We start from the raw sequence: 12,794 nt of genomic DNA on the forward strand, positions 1-12,794 counted from the left end.
GACAGTGTATAATCTTAAGAACTTGACAGATTCTTGTTCAGAGAGTGCTCATGAATTGACAGTTCTGATCTGATACTATTAATCTCAGCAACTTATACATCTGATAGAATGAACTCTGTAAGCAGACTTCAGTGACTTATTCAGTGTTCATCTTATTACAAGATTTCAATATTATATTCTTACTTAGTCAGTCAATGATAATCAGAATATTTCTATAACTCTTACTCTCAGATAGATCAACAGCAAAGTCAATCACTACATCTTGTCAGATTCTATCAGAGACATTGAGTGATTTCAGTAGACCTTTTCTATGATTCTTTTATAAGATAATAGAAGAACAGTGATTACAGTTTCAGACAAAGTGTCTGATACTGTTTAATATCTCAGATCAGTAGAATTCTTGAAAGATCATTCTATACAGTTGTTCACAGCCTGAATAACTGATTATATATGAAATATGCATCTCTTGTATTATCTGAGTGTGTAAGGATTCAGAGTGAGAGACTCAGTGTTGTTCATGAAATTGTAGAGTATTATTATCATCAATTGAACATTCTGAGATATTGATTCTTATACATAGTTCTGAGAGAAATCAGAGTGCTTCTTGATATACTGCTTTAGTAGGAGTCTGAACAAGTTCATCAGTCTGAGCTGCTGTATGTCACAGTTCATTCAGTGTAGAGAAAGTGAAGATATCAATGTCAGTTCTAATCAGAGAAGTATATATGATGCTGTGAGCTGTTTCATCTTGATCAACTAGTATCTTCAGATTCAAGAGCTAGTGCTCTCAGTTTATTCAGCAAGTATCTGTTATATCAGATGATATATCTTACTCTTATTATGAGAGAGCATCTGTCATCAAGTTCTGACTGTCAGAATGATAGTGTATTATAAAATGAAAGCAGCTTAGAAACTCAGATCATTATATCTGTTATTCAGTAAGTTTATAGATAGTTATGAAGTATTTAAGATTCTTATAATCTGTGACTATCTTCAATTTAAAGATACTTTGAAGTTCAGAGTCTCATTCTTCTAAACAGTGTATGATTATAAGAAGTTTCTTGTCATAGATCTCATAATTGCATTCAGTGAGACTCAGTTTCTTAGATATGAAGATATATAATTGTAGAATATCTTTATCATCATACTGCAGTATTGCTTCTCCTGTCACATAGCTAGAGAAATCAGTCTCAATAACTGTCTCATGATCAGAATTGAATGTTATCAGCAGATAAGTATTAATGAATATCTTCTTTATCTATGTAAATGCAGCTTCAGTGTCTGCTAATTATTGAAATACTGAGTCTTTCTTAATAAGGCCTGTAAGTGATCTCATAATATCTGAGAAGTGTTATATAAATTGCTGATAGAAGTGAGCAAATCTGATAAAGCTTTGTACATCTTTCACAGTAAATGAAGCTTTTCATTCAAGAATGACAGAGACTTTCTCAGAATTTATTTGAATCTCCTTATCAGCTTCTATAATAAAACTCAGATACTTAATACTCTTGACTTTAAAATCATACTTGTTAATATCTATCAGTAGTTCTGCTTCTCATAGCTATTGTAATATCTTTTGCACATATTCTTAATATTCTTTTCTGAATTCATCAGTGAAGATGAGAATGTTATCAAGATATACAGATATGAATTCATTAAGAAAATCTTGAAGTGCTCAGTTAATATACTTCTGAAATGTACTGAGAGCATTAGCCAGTTCAAAGAGTGTGACTACTTATTCAAAGAGATCATATCATGTTCAGAATGCTGTAAGCCACTCATCTTCTTCAGTGATGTAAATCTTATGAAATATGATAATGACATTTGACTTTGTAAATCATTGAGCTAGTTGAATACAAGCTAGAGTTTCATTGATAAGAGAAAAAGAAAAACAGTTCTTCTTCATTAATCTGTTCAATTCTTGATAATTCACACAGAATCAGAGTTCTTCATCTGGTTTCTTTGCAAAGAGAGTAGAGGCTGTGACAGAAGAGTTACTAATGTGTATGAATTCTTTATTCAACAGATTATTAAGTGTCTTTCAAAGAAGAAGAAGTTCATCTCAGAACATATTATAAAGAGGGTCTTATAATGATTCAGAGTTTCTGTCATTCTTCTTTTTCAACTTGATATTGTGGTTCACTTCTGAACCTTGTAAGAGAGATAGATTTGTAGTATTATTATCTTATCAGAAGATATCTAGATATTCATGATATTATTGAGAGAGTTTCATATGAGAATCTGTTATTATAATGTGAGATAATTTTTCTAGAGTCTTTTTAATATCAGTCAGACTGACAGAATAGATTGATATATAATTCTGCTATCAGTAATTCTTTCAGTGACTTCTTTTTCTGAGTATTTTATAGGTGTTGACAGAGATCTGTATCAGGTTCATAGTCTTGTAAATGTCATTCTCATGAACTCTATCTTTGTTAGAGAATATTAAACTTCTGTTTTAAGCATTGAATAAGATGTCTTGTTCAGATAGTCAGATAAGTTCTAATATAAGATTATAATCAAGATTATTAACTTTATATACATAGGCATCTTCACACTGATGTTCTCTGACATCTATGTTTAGTTTCATCATATAACAGATATAAATATCTTTTGAATCATTGAATTCTGCAAGAAGTTGAGATTTTAATAAGAGAATACACTGAAGGTTATGATGTCTCACAACTGAAGATTTAATTATTGTATAGTGATATAGACTGCTGTCTATCATGACTTTCATATTATACATGTTATTAATCACAGTAGATACAAGAATTGCATTCATTGTCATCTTCTCTTCAAATTATTGTTGTCTGACCTGTTCAAGCTTCTGTTTGTAAATTTGAACAGAAGCTAATCTTTTCTCTGTTTCACTGAGACATTCTTATAGTTATTCTCTGAATCTTTCTTTAATGTAATGTGGTTGATGTGAACCGATGCTGATCTTTCTCTTGAGTGTGAAGATACATAGATTGATTGACAGTTGAAAGCAATGTGTTCTGATCAGTTACAGTTGATGTACACTTTATATTGATGTCAATCAGTGACTTCTTTGAGAGTGATTTCAGGGACTCAGAAGCCTGTTTGAACAGTGGAAACTCTTGCTTATGTATAGATATTTGAATCTAGTTAGTTCATGATCTCTGCATCATTGTTCTTCAGTACAGATATATAAGTGACTGAGATGTAACATTTTCTCTCACTGTTCTGTATACTCTTAAGCTTGATAAGATAATCATTCAATATTCAGAGCTGTGTGTAGAAGTCTTCATAAGTCTGATCTTTGTCTATACTTACAAGAACCTGTAAGAGTTTGAAAGTCAATGTCTTCTTGAGCATGCTAATCTTCATTTGATTCTCTCAAGATTGATCATCTGCTTCTAGAATCTTGATGTTGAAATCAGAAATGAATGTTGTAAAAGAAGTGTTTCTCTGTCAGATATTCTGTAATCAATCTAATACTTTCTATTGCATGGCAGTGTCTTGAAACAGAATATCAAGATGTTTCATAATATTGTCAGGTGTTCTCAACACTGATTCACATGCTTTCATTCATGAATGAAACTTCTGTTTCATGTGATTCTTCAATTGTTCATTGATATACTAATCTTGATTGATTAATGAACTGATGAAATCTTCATCTACACTCAGTTTCATAAGCATTTCCATTCTTCATGATAAGTAGAGAGTGAGATTGAAGGCATTGAAATACATAGAAGCATCTAAGCATTCTTTCAGCACTTTTATATTTGATTCTGTAGATGTTGAAATTGTGTGAGTTAATTGTTAAATCTCTTCATATTGAAGTTATTGAGTTGCATGCATGTCTGCTATCTGTGACTGTTGTAATTCTAACATTGCTCAGTGTCACTGTGATATCATCTCTATGCTCACGCTCATGGGTTTCATATTATTGTTAGACATGATTATATTGATTGTCAGATGTGAAACTGTATTCTCATATGTCTGAGTGTCAGAACTCTTGAGTCTTTCACTGACATTCTCTTGTAAGATTTTACTCTCTTTGTAAAATCTTGTTATAAGATCAGAATGACTGGTGAGCAAGCTTCTATCTGAGAACTCAGTGTTCACTTAACTGTTTGACTATTTCTCTATTTCTTACACATCATTACATGTTCAAATATCTCTCAATGAATAATTGTTTCTAATGAGAAGATGATGTGTGAATAATCATTTTCTAATAAGAAGATGATGAACATTTTTATAGTGTAAGAGGTCTACACTGAATAGATCAGTATAATATTATAGGTCTTATGTAACAAAGATAAAAATATTAAAGAAGAAAAGAAAGAGAAAGTGTGAGAATCAGCAATTGAGATGAATATTTATATGTGTATGTGGTGGCGTACGCGGTCAAGCTTCAGAGTGGAAGAATATACACATGTTTGTAGTGACCAAGCATCAGTGATTGGAAATGGCCGAGAATCGGAGTGTACGTTACGCGCGTTCGTAGCGGCCGAGGATCAGTGATCGGGAATGAAAGAATCTATGAAGTGTAATGAAATAGTCTATATGATTGATCGGGCGCAGCCCGTCACAATCTCACTTATTTCAATCTTTTCATAATTATAAGAAAAGAATGAGAAGTAATGAAGAAATCAGATGAATATCACACTTTAATAAGTAATGAGACTGTAGCCAGTTATATAATAACATACTACAGACAGTGAGTGTAACACAGTAAAGAGCAGTCTTAGAGTGACAGACTTACACATAAATCAGATTATAGAAGAAAAAGAGATTCAGAGTTGAATTCAACTGTTTACATCAGTTTAATTACAGAGATAACAGAGAACAAAGTATCTGAAACATCTCTGAACACATGACATTAAGTCATCTCAATCTCTGAGAATGCTCAGAGATTGAGTAAGATTAGTTTTAATAAGCTGTTTACTGCAGTAATCTGAGCAGGTAAAGAGAGACAGTATAATGCATAAGACAGAATCACAAGAGATGAAAGCTGCTAAATCTAGTCACTGAATGCTGTATTATATAGAGATTGTGTAAGAGTAGTGACTAGTAGATAAAGAAAAAGTATAAGAAAAGAAAAGAGATAATAAATTGATTATCAATTATAAGAGTTCACTGTAAAAGATAAATGTTATTATACATATTTCATTCATTTTTATATATCACATATTTAATCTATTTTCAATGTCATGTCATCTGAAAAATACTAAAAATACAGAAAATCTTAAAACATAAGATTCATAAGAAATTTAAGAGCTGCAAGCTGCTCTTATAATAATATTACACATATCTTCAATTCCTCTACTGCTCTATATACAATATTAATGTCATTTATCACAAGATTGACTGGAATGCCAATATAGAAATGTGTATACATGTGTGTAGAAAAATTGAAGAAGAGTGTGAGATCTACAGAATCAGAAGTCAGAACAGAGAGAACAGAGGCAGAAGAAACTGAAAAAGAAGATGCAGAACTGAATGAATGATAACAGAAGTCATCTGAGGCTGAATACTTGTAATCTGATATACACACAATCTTCTCTGCAGAGAAGAAAGAGAAAATAACAGAAGAAGCTTAAGAGTAGAAGAGAGTAGTCTCAGCAGTATTGTTATCTTCAGTTAGAATGATCTCTGATATCAGAGTAACTAAGAATCATTGTTAGTATACAAAAATTATAAAATCAGAAATAAGAACAGTTACTGAATGAACACTCACTGATCTTAGAGTTGTACATGTAATTACAACACATACAAGGCTTCTCAGAAAGAGAGAGAGAGACACAGAGAAATGCAGAAAGTAGAATACAGTGTGTAAACAGCTTATTCTCATAATAACATTTCAGATAAGATGTACAAGCCTCATATCTGCAGGTGTAAAAAAGTACAATATTTACATTTTTATTTCTGAAAATATGAATATTCTTCACCTGCATTACAAAGTCAGATAATAAACATCAGAGAATACATTAATACAAATTAATCATTCAGAGAATATTTATTAGAGCAGATATACTTATAATATTGAATTTTACAGTTGTAAAAACTTTCTTGATGATCATGAACACTATAACTTTATATGTAATAATACTTATAATAATTTTCTCTAAGAACAGAAAAATCAGTATGAGAAAGAAAAGATGAAAAAAGAAAAGACTTATAATCTTAATACTGTTGAGAAGAGAGGTGATTCTCTGATATAAATGAACAATTGTCTTATCACAAATACTTGAAATAAATATAATAATCAGTATCTGTAACTGAGCTTCAGATAGTCATATTATACACAGTCTTTATACAATAAATCATTTTAGAGATCAGTAAAAAGAGTGAGAGTGTATATACTGAGAAATATAATTCATCAAGTCTATGCAACATCTTCTTGAAATAAGAAGAGCTGATAATGAAAGCAGAGACAGAAGAGACAGAGAGAGCAAAAGTAGCAGAAGTAAGAGTCATGAGAACAGAGATAGCAGAAGTGAGAGAACTGGAAACAGAGAGAAGTGTAGAAGAATAAGAAGAAGTGACAGAGGAAGAAACAGCAGTAGAAAAAGCAGAGAAAGATGCAGAAGACTCAGTCATACATGACACAGACAATTTCTTCATTATTATGTTCTTCAAGTTCTCAATCAATGATTCAATATTGAGTTCACTATCATCAGTGAACACAGATCTGTCAATATGTGAAGATTTTATATAAATAAAAACAAACATATCAGTATCTATGTTTATATAAAATCATGTCAGAAGGTACAATCAGATGTCTGCTGAGAAGAAAAACAGTCAAGAGTATATAAGAAGATGAAGAAGTTGTGTCATTCATAATAATACATTCTGACAATTGTTAGAAGAAAAACAAGTCCTGACTACATTTTATAATATATTACACTTACAGCTAATAAACTGTCTGATATGAGCACTATGATAATACTTGTTATAAGAATAGACAGTCATCATCAGAAACACATACAATGTAATAGATAAATAGATAGAAGGTGTTGAACAGAAGAAGAAGCAGAAATCTTAAATAAGATAATGATACTCAATGATGATGATGATGAAGAAGATAATTGAAGAATGAAAAAAGTAAGTAAATGAGTGATATAATATAGTGAAAGTTTCTTTGTGAGAGTATAAGAAGAATACTAGTCAGATCAGAGATAGACTGTATGATCACAAACACTGGCAGTATGCTAATCCGCATGAAGCTAGAACTGATATCATGATCACATGAGCATGATCAAATCTGATGAGAGAGAACATAATTCAGAAGAATGTATAATCACTGAATAATAACACAGCTACTTCTGAACATGCTTATGAATGTGAAGAAGTCATAGCAGCTACTAATTAATTTAGTATAATGTATGAAAGAAGCCGGCGTACGCCTGTAATCATACACTGGCTTGAGCAATCTTTGAATTACAAATGATTACTCATCAAGATATCTGAATATGTAATAATGTATAAGAAATAAGAGAAATAAACAATCAGTTAAATAAACACTAAGTCTTTAAAGAGAAGCTTACTCATCAGTTATTATAACTATATATAGACTGATCATCTGACCATGTCTGAGATTAGAATCAGAATATTTAATAGTCTCATTATCAATTTAACTGATCTCATTACACAGTTTTAAAATTAGACAGTAGTTTTATACTGTCTCAGTGAGACTTACTGTCTACTCTTGTCACATTTTTCAAATGAGATCATGATTTCCACTTCTTAATTTAAATTATTTTTATTGCTTTAAATAATTTTAAATCTCATTTGAGTGTTATCAAAAAGTGTTACTTTTTAATAAATTAAAAATAGTCTAAAAAAAACCTTAAAATGTCTAAAAATAGTAACTTTATGCTAAGAATGAAACTAAATGAAATTAAATGAGATCACTTTCTTCCTTTTTCTAATTTATGATTCTATTTTGAGATCTGATATATAGTCACTTTGCACGTTTTTGTAATGATTTGTCTCAGCGGGATTCACACCAAGAAATGTATGAGACCAGATCAAATGAGATCAAATGTGAAATTCATGATTCCGGCGGCCAGTCTAGCTCTGTAACAAGATCTTATCAAGAGAATGTCAGTGAAAGACCTGAGAGTTCTGACATCTTAGATGTATGAGATATTCATACAATTACACTTCTTCTGATTCTGCAGACATCACACATTCAACAAACAATATAGCTATGTCTACTGATAATATGAGAGAACTCTCAAACCCGAGTATAGATACAGTGCCGCAGTGACTCTAAGCAATGTTAGAATTACAATAATAACAGATAGCTGATATGCATGAAACTCAATAATATCAATATAAAGAAATTCAATGATTGTATCAACAAGGAACCTCTGCACAGATAATTTCAATATTACTCAAATCAGAGATAGTGTGAACACTGAAGAAATATCTAGATATTTCTGCATATTTTAATACTGTTAATCTCACTCTCTATCTGTCGTGAAGCTTGAACATGCTCATGAAACTAAGTGTAGATGAAGATGTTATCAGTTCACTAACTAATCAAGACTAATATATTAATGATCAGTTGTAAAATTATGTAAAACAGAAGTTTCATTCTTGAATGAAGACATGTGAATCAGTGTTATGTACATCTGATAACATTATTAGATGTCTTAACATCCGGTTCAGAGACACTGCTATGCAGCAGAACATATTAGATTAATTACAGAGTACTTAATAGAGAAATACTTCTCTCACAACTTTCATTCCTGACTTCAACACTAAGATTCTAGAAGAAGATAATCAATCTTAAAAGAATTGAATAAAGATTAGCATGCTTAAGAAGGCACTAACTTTCAAACTTCTACAGACATTTATAAGTGTAGATAAAGACCAGACTCATGAACACTTCTGTATACAACTTCAGACATTGAACAATCATCTTATCAAACTTAAAAGTATACAGAATAGTAGCAGGAGATATTACATCTCAGTCACTCATACACCTGCATTAAAGAATAATAATAGTAATGCAGATGTCATGAATTGAGTAGACTGAAATGTCTGTGTATAAACAAGAGTCTTCACTGATTAAACAGGCTTCTGAGTCCATGGAATTACTCCTGAAGAAGTTATCAATTGATGTCAATGAGATATGTGCATTAACTGTAACTGATCAGAACCTATTAGTTTCAACTGATAATTAATTTACATGTCTTCTGATTCAAGAGAAAGATTAATACTGATAGTCTGCATCAATCACATTACATTAGAGAAAGATTTAGAAGATAACTATAAGAATACTCTATTAAACCAGGGAAAGAATTGGCTTCTACTCAAACTCATAAGCAGGAGCTTGAATAGATCAGACAACAATAATTTACAGAGAAAATGACAATGAATGTGATTCTTATATCTACTGTAATAGATAACATGTATAATATGAAAGCTATAATAGACAGCAGTCTATGCCACTATGCAATGATTAAATCTTCAGTCATAAGACACTGTAATCTTCAGTGTATTCTCTTATCAAAACCTCAACTCCTTACAGAATTTAATAGCTTAAAAGATGTTTGCATCTGTTAGATGATAAAAGTAAACATAGATGTCAGAGAATATCAATATAAGAATGCTTGTATATATGAAGTTAATAATCTTGACTATAATCTTATAGTAGAACTTGTCTGATTATCTGAATAAGGCATTCTATTAGACACTTGAAACAGAAGTTTAATATTTCTTAATAATGATCAAGTTCATGAGAATGATGTTCACAAGACTATGAATCTGACACAGATCTCTGTCAACACTTATGAAATGCTCTGAAAGAACTTCTAACAGTATTACTGATAAGATTACTGATAGCGGAATTATATAGCAATCTACTTCATCAGTCTAATTGATATTAAAAAAGCACTAGAGAAGTTGTCTCATATTATAATAACAGATTCTCATAGAAAGATCTCTTAATAGTATCATGAATATCTACATGTCTTTCAACATGACAATGTTACAAATCTACCTCTCTTACAAGACTCAGGAGTAGATCACAGTATCAAGTTGAAAAGAAAGAATAATAAGAATTCTGAATCATCATGAGACTCTTTTTATAATATATTCTAAGATGAACTTCTTCTTCTTTAAAAGATACTCAATAATCTGTTGAATAAGAGATTTATACACATTACTAACTCTTTCATTGCAGTGTCTATTCTCTTTACAAAGAAATCAGATGAGAGACTCTGATTCTGTGTGAACTATTGCAGACTGAATAGACTAATAAAGAAGAAGTGTTATTCTTTATCTCTTATCAATAAAATTCTAGCTTGCATTGAACAAGCTCAATGATTGACAAAGATAGATATTATCACTGATTTTCATAGAATCTGTATCACTGAAGAAGAGAAGTAGCTTACAGCATTTCAAACACTATATAATCTTTTTAAATGAGTAGTCACATCTTTTGAATTGACTAATACTCTCAGTACATTTCAGAAGTATATCAACTGAGCACTCTGAGATTTTCTTAATAAGTTTGTATCTACTTATCTCAATGACATTCTCATCTTTACTGATGAATTTGGAAAAGAATATCAAGAACATGTATAAAGAGTATTACAATGACTACAAGAAGCAGAACTACTGATAGATATAGACAAGTATAACTTTGAAGTCAAGAGTATAAAATATCTTTGTTTTATTATATAAGCTGGTAAGAGAATATGAATGAATTTTAAGAAGATTTCTACTATTCTTGAATAAGACACTTTACACACTGTGAAAGATATATAAAGCTTCATTGAATTTAGTAACTTCTATCAGTAATTTATATAAGACTTCTCAGATATTATAAGATCACTTACAGAACTGACTAAGAAAAACTCAGTCTTTTAATAGTCAATAAATACTGAAGCCGTATTCACACAGATGAAGAAGATATTCATTAATACCTCTCTACTCATAATATTTAACTCTGACTGTGAGAGAGTTGTGAAGACTGACTTCTCTGACTATATTACAGAAGAAGCTCTATTACAATATAATGATAAAGATGTGAAAGATGTAAAGCTTGTGTGATTGAAAGATTACTAGCTTGTGAAAAGTTACATAATGAAAGGATTAGTAAGCCAGATTATATGACCTGATATCCTCACTCATCAGAGTAACTATACATAATGCTATATACAAAATTCACCTTCAAATCAAGTACAGATACAAAAAATGACGGGAAAATATGTAGCAATGAAAAATTAGTTATGGAATACATCATTTTTTATCTCTCTATTTCTTCATCTTCATCTTCTTCTTTCAATGTGTATATTTTAAACAGTTGATCTCTTTAACACAGGCCTTGTAATAATACTTTCATTTCATAAAAGCTTTGATGTGTGTGAGGTTTTTCAGGATTGAAAGTGCAGTGATCTGAGGATTGATAAGTAGGTCTTCAAGACTGTTCCTCACTGAAGCTTCTCCCACTGTAGTGATATCTCTTATAGATGTCAGAGAATCATCAGATTTAACTGTGAGTTCTGAGAAGTTCAGTGTATTCTGCACTAAAAGAGTAGATATTCTTGCAGAGATATCATAGTCAATCCATCAATTATTAGTGAGTATGAGAAATAATGAACACTCAGGTTGAATTTCCTCATCAATGAACAGATTATCAATGCATGAATCAGAAATCACTGAAGGAATTGTTGCAGGAATCATTGCAGTGAGTAGGTCTGATGTCACTGAAGAAATCACTGCAGCCGCTTTACAGGCTGTATTGGGTACGACCTTCAGGTTGTGTGTAGCAGTTGGTATTAATGAATCAGCAAGATGAAGATCCTCCTGAAAAATGATGTTCTTTGATACGTATAAACGCCCATTGAAGGGATCCTTGTGAGGTTTCACAAAACAGACTGATATATTGATAACATCTGCAAGATTTGTTATCTGAAAGATCTCTGATTCATCTGTAATAAATAGTTAAGTTCTATTCTTACTATTATTCTTCTTTTCTTTAAATTCCTTTATTCTCACAGTGTTATAGATTCTTCAATTATTCAGAGCACTGTCTGAATTGATCAATCAACAGATGTCAAAGTGAGATCTCTCACATTCAGAACATGTAGATGAATTGTCTGATTATCAATGATTTCAGAAGCTTCCTTGAGTATTATCATGATCATGTTCATTACAGCCTTCACGGGCCGAATTTGATGTATTGTTGTTGGAATTGATAGGTGTTGTGATCATTGTAGCTGTTGTAGCTATTGTAGCTGTTGTAGTAGTGTTAGCTGCAGAATCTGTATTCTATAGATTCTTTTTATCTTTTGAAGAATCAAGCTGTGAACAGATCTTCTTCATAAGAAGATCAACATTTAATATCACAGCTGTGAATTGAGAATTCTGTATCTTCTCTATCTTCTTCTGAATATAATTCCTTGAATTGTTGAGTAGAACTGAGTAGAAGATATCAAATATTCATGCATCTGAGAGAGAAGTATTCATCATCTTCAATTTTGTAATGACAGACTGAAACTTATCAAAGAATGTATGTAGAATGATAATCTGTGTGTCACTAAGAGACATGAATTCTAGAACTGCCTCACGGTGTAACTGTGTTTTTAAGACAGAGTATTTCTGTTTAATTGCATTTCATAGAATATAAGCAATTCTATTTTCATCATATTTGAAGAAATGTGGTCTGACACCTGCATTCAGAGAGTTTGAGATGAATGTGTAGAGTCACTGATTTCTGATGTCTCAGAATGATACTCATTCATTATCTCTTTGTAGAGGGTTCTGAGTCTGTTATTTCTCTATTATATATCAACACTGTGAATCAA

The sequence above is a fragment of the Blastomyces gilchristii genome (genome assembly GCF_000003855.2).
Source record: "Blastomyces gilchristii SLH14081 genomic scaffold supercont1.2, whole genome shotgun sequence".
In the NCBI taxonomy this organism is placed as follows: Eukaryota; Fungi; Ascomycota; class Eurotiomycetes; order Onygenales; family Ajellomycetaceae; genus Blastomyces; species Blastomyces gilchristii.